This window comes from Equus asinus, chromosome 11 (assembly GCF_041296235.1).
Source record: "Equus asinus isolate D_3611 breed Donkey chromosome 11, EquAss-T2T_v2, whole genome shotgun sequence".
Classification (NCBI taxonomy): domain Eukaryota; kingdom Metazoa; phylum Chordata; class Mammalia; order Perissodactyla; family Equidae; genus Equus; species Equus asinus.
Window position 1 is genome coordinate 35,025,405 of NC_091800.1, and position 5,524 is coordinate 35,030,928.

The window sequence follows — 5,524 nt, forward strand, 5'->3', positions numbered from 1 at the left end:
GTCTGTCTTTCATTAACATTCTCCATCTTTCTGTTTATCCTTTTTGGATCTATTAATCATAGATATTTTAAAGCCCTTTTTTGTTACTTGTAATATTTTATTTTATTTTATTTTGAGGAAGACTGGCCCTGAGCTAACATTCATGCCCATCTTCCTCTACTTTATATGTGGGACACCTATCACAGCATGGCTTGCCAAGTTGTGCCATGTCCGAACCCAGGATCCAAACAGGCAACCCTGGGCCGCAGAAGCGGAACGTGTGCACTTGACTGCTATGCCACCACCAGGCCGGCCCCAGCTACTTGTAATATTTTGGTCACCTTGGGTCTACTTCTATTGTCTCCTAAATATTTTTTCTCTCTTTTGGATGTTGATCATATGGTCCTGTATATTTATATGACTACAAAGTTTTTAATGAGTCATAGACACTGTTATTAAATGGCTCATGAGGGCTCCAGTGGTTTTTCTTCAGAGAGAGTCCACCATTTCCTTTTTTAGGCAGATAGAATGAGTGGTTGATCACCTTAATCCAATCAGGAAGTAATGTAGGTTAAAGCTGAATTTAAGATATTTTTCTTTTCTTTGTTTTTTTTTTTTTTTGGTGAGGAAGGCTGGCCCTGAGCTAAAATCTGTTGCCAATCTTCCTCTTTTTGCTTGAGGAAGATAGTTGCTGAGCTAACATCTGTGCCAACCTTCCTCTATTTTGCATGTGGGTTGCAGCCATAACATGGCTTGACAAGCGATGTGTAGGTCTACGCCTGGGATCCGAACCTGGCAACCAGGCCACCAGAGGGGAGTGCACAAACTTAACAACTACACCGCTGGGCTGCCTCTGAATTTAAGTTTTGATAACATTGGGTTGACATCTGGCTCTCTCCTATTTCTAGGGCTCAGACTTCTACAGTTTGCAATTGAGAACTTTGAAGCTCCTCAGCACTCACACACTCTAAACCTTTCCTCTCTTCTTTCAACATGTTTTTAGTTTAGCTCTAGCATTCTGCCCAGAGCAGATCTGATATTGGCAAATCTCTTGAAGAACAGAATATTTGTTCATGGAACTACGTAAAGCACTGCTGATTTCTTTCTGTTCCAGTTTTGCTTCCTGCCTAGGACCCACCCGGATGTTCAGCCTCCTGCCTACATATGAAATTGGTCATTTCTTCTACTAAAAGGCAGGTGCCAATTTTTAGCCTAATTCTGAAAGATTCTTCCCTCACTGAAATTTTAATTTCTTGTCCTCCATTTTTCCATAGCTTTCTGATGTCTTCCAAAATAAGAATTCTTTGATTTATCTATCTTTTCTAGTAATTTTCATGGTAGCATTGACTTGCAATGAACTACTCAATCCTACCTAGAAATAAGATCCTTATTTAAAAAGAAAATACATGCATACATATCTTCACGAGGAATGACAAAGTTGAGTACATCTTTATAGATCACTTGGGCATCCTCTTTAGAGAAATGCTCGTTAGTGTTTTCTATTGTCCTGCATCCTTTTCTAGTGATTTGCAATAGTTCATTATGTAATCTTCTCCCACTCTGACTAGACAGATGTTCTAATTTTAATATCATCCAATTAGTTGACTATTAAGAAGAGAATTTTGTGTGCTGTTCAAGGAAATTTTGCGTACTATAAGGTTATTTGATATTCTCTTGTTTTCTTCTAAAAGGTTTATTCTCTTACTTTTCATATTTTTGTCTGCAACCCATCTGGAATAGATATTATTATGCAACATGAGGTATGGGTCAAGATTCCTATGGTTCCATGGACATTTTTGTAGGTATGAAATATTTCACATTAGAAGATTCATACATTGGAATAAAAATTAACCATAAATATCTGAATAAGAACAAACAAGGATGTCTATATTTTAAAACATAATTATTGAACTTAAAGCTCAGTGAATGTTTTAAAAACTCTATAGGGAATTCACAAAATGAAGTTACCCAAAATACAGAATAAGAGACAAAAAGAAAAAGATCTGAAACAGAAGATAAAAAAAATATGCAATACAGAGTGAAAAGACTAATTCTGTCTTTTCCAAGGGGATCAAAGGGAATCAATGAAAGAACTGGGGAAGGGGCTACTTGAGGGGATAATGCTAAGAATTTTTCAGATTTGATGCAAGTCTTGGATTAAGAAAACAAATTAGTTCAAGCAGGATGATTAAAACAAGTCTTTATGCAGAGATAGTCTAGTGAAACTACAGTAACTAAAAAAAGAGGGAAAAAGTAGACAAGTTAAGCCAGGAAAAAGAAAAAAATTGGTAACCTACAAAATAATGAAAACAAACTTCTTTACAGCAACAATAACAAAGACAATAGGATGCTATCTTCAAAGTCTTGAGAGAAATGTCAAACTGGAATTGTTGTTCCTTAGATACTATGTTGCAAATATATATTTATATCCTTTGGGTATTTTGTGAATAAAGCAAAGACGTGCTTCTATAGAGACACAGCTGAGCCAAACTGGAAAGGCAAGTTTGAGATCGATCTAGAAGACTCCTAGACCTTGAGGTTACTGTGTTACAAAAAGTTTTACAACAAAACGAAGATGACCAAGAAGGACCGCAAGAGCACAGACGGAATCATGGGGAAGAGCCAGATCCAGCTGGATCCCCAGGCCCTGCAGGACAGAGACTGTCGGAGGACTGTTATCTCCGTGAATGGGATTGAAGCGAAACTCTCGCTCAAGCTCACCAGAAGAAAGTTGAGCTTGAAAAGAATGCCTTCCTGGAAACAGACCGGGGTCTTCAGAGTCGGGATTGCCGCGTTCACCAAGAGTGAGAGATCCAAGGTGCCCATGATGCACCAGCACGTGGAGGAGACTGAGCACCCGGGCGTGGAGGAAGTGAGCATCTAAGGCGTGTCCGGAGTGACCACGAACACCCAGGCGCTGACGGGAAACTTTGACGTCAGTAACAAGGATGTGTCGGTGATGATGAGGGAGAGGGACATCAACGCCATCGCAGGGATGCCGAAGTTCTGCTTCCACGAGCTGCGGGAGCCCCTCTTCATCGTTGAGTTCCAACCCAAGTTCCCCGAGGGCATCGCTCTTTCAGACCCAGTTGCAAAGGAGAGCTGCCTGCTGAACTTGCTGCTGTCGCTCCGAGAGGCCAAGCTGCTGACTTTTCTCTTCCTTCTGAACCTAGGGAGGCAGAAGAGGAGACGGTGAATAAGATGTCGCAATGGTCTCCAGCCCCAGGCTGCTCAGAAAAGAGAGCAAACTCCCTGCCAACTGCAGCCAGCCCACCTCCATTACCGACAGCTAGTCCCTCGAGTTCATGTCCCAGGTCCAGATGCTTCTCTACCTTCCGGAGCTGGAGGCCATCTCCACCCTGAACAGCAAGAGACAAAGCATCTTATTCTCCACCGTAGTCTAAAGGCCCATCTCCGTTTCCAAGAGACGGGCAGAAGGGCCTGGAAACCTCCCAGCAAAACGAGTCATCCTCAGATCGGCAACTGAACCTTCTTGAGGAGCAACTGGGCCATCTCCAAGGGCTGGACCATCTGCCAAGAGACAGTCATTCAAGACAAAAGGCCAAGTGGCATGGGCAGTTCTGGGCACCCCCGTGTGTCTGCAAGCTCCCGGCAGGCCTCAGACTGTGGTTTTCCACGCTGCCACCAGAGGGCGCTCCAAGCCAGTCGTCTCAGGGCATGCCTGACTGGGGACTAGACGACGGAAATGGTTTTTATGAATTTATGAGAGTTTATAAGATTTCTACTGGATCACTTGTCAAGATGCACCCTCTCAAGGGAGAAGGGAACACGACCAGATAACCCCGACTATCGTGTCTTGAATAAACACTGCAGCTGCTTAAAAAAAAAAAAAAAGTAGATGAAATGTACATATTTTCAGATAAGCAAAGACTGCTTCACTATTGGCAGAGACTGTCACCAACAAATCCTCATTAAAGACACTCTAAGAAATACTTAAGAAAAAACAATTACTATCAAAATCTCCTTTCTTTTTTTTTACTTTGTGTTATACTTTCTTATTATATCCCTCTGATGTTTACCATTATATATCTAAACACATTTGAAGATTTCACTTTTTTTCCTGTCAAAGCAGGTTGTTAGTCGTGGCCTCTATCCTCCCCATAAAAAAGACAAGAAGGTTCTGTTCTCTCTTAACCATTGCCTTTGTTGCAAGCATCTTGACTTTTAAATCTAGATTGTCATCAATTATTTTACGTCATGAATCAATATTAATCTAGAATTAACTCTATTAATGATATATTTGGGCAATATTATTTCTTACATTTCACATTTCTAAATCTTGAATTAAATCCTCTTTCCTTTGGCTGTAGGGAAACATGGAGTAATCTCCTAGGGAAAGCCACTGGGTTGAATTTTTTTTACTCTCCAACATTGAAACCAGTTTGGCTGTGTATACAAAACTCCATTCAAAATCTTTTTACCTTTAACGATATCGCTGCATGGTTGTCTGGAATCAGGTGTTGCATGTGAGAATCTTCATGTTAATCAGATTCTTTTCACTTTTTTTCTCTCTGAAAAATGAACGTCATTCTTGATTTGCTTAGAGATCTATGTCGTGTTGTAATCTGGGTATGTGGGTACCTTCAGCCTGTACAGTGCCCAGTGTGGCCTTTCCATTTGAAGCCTCATGAGTCATGTCGCATCTGGGAAATTTTATTCTATAATTTCTCTGTTACTAGATGTTTTTCAGTTTTATCACCTCTGTTTTACATTCAATGCTTCTATAAATCATATCAATTCATGGATTGAATCTCTGCTTTACATATACATTTCATACTTTTTGTTCTCTATTTTTGCATATTCTGCTTTACTTATTAACTTTATTTTTTGGATTGTTAAATTTGTCTTGTGTTCATTATGTTGATATTAAATTATTATAAATCATATTTTTACCAATTTTTAATTTTGTCTCATTTACTTCAGTAAAAATTGTCCCTTTCAATAAATAATTTTTACTGAGTCTCTCCAAGTATTCAGTTTTTAACACTACCAAATATTTAACATAAATGAGTAAATAAAGTGAAAAATAAATAAGTAGACATATTAAAAGAGATGATCCCCAATGGAATAAAATTAACATAGGATACAGGAAAGATCTTAAAATAAATTCGCTGACTTTATTCTCAGTGGTTTGAGAATATATACCATGAATATGACAAGAACTTGTATAAAAACACCTAATACACGGTTTCAACAGAAAGTGGGTATTAAGAATGTCACTTATTATACAAGTTAGCTCTGTTTAAAAATCTACTTTCTCATATGGAAGATGACTTCCTGTTACTAGAAGTGTAACAGAAAACACTGACCAGATATACAAGTATTCTTATAGAAACTCGCTAATGTGGCATCAGAGTTCTCTAGCAATTACGTCAGTCTTATAAGTTGCTAGTTTTATATGAGTTTAAAAGGTAGTTCCAGAAAACTTTAAAGGATTGCATGTAATATTAGCTCAACCATTAATGGATACTGCTCTATGTCGTATATACAATTACAATAGTAGTTATTTATTAATTATTGTCTA

At 38.7% G+C, this 5,524-nt stretch overlaps 1 pseudogene; it reads left to right on the forward strand.

Annotated features, from left to right (window-relative positions):
* Window positions 1–1,741: 1,741 nt before the first annotated feature.
* Window positions 1,742–3,383, forward strand: LOC106825585 (breakpoint cluster region protein pseudogene; annotated as a pseudogene).
* Window positions 3,384–5,524: the final 2,141 nt, after the last annotated feature.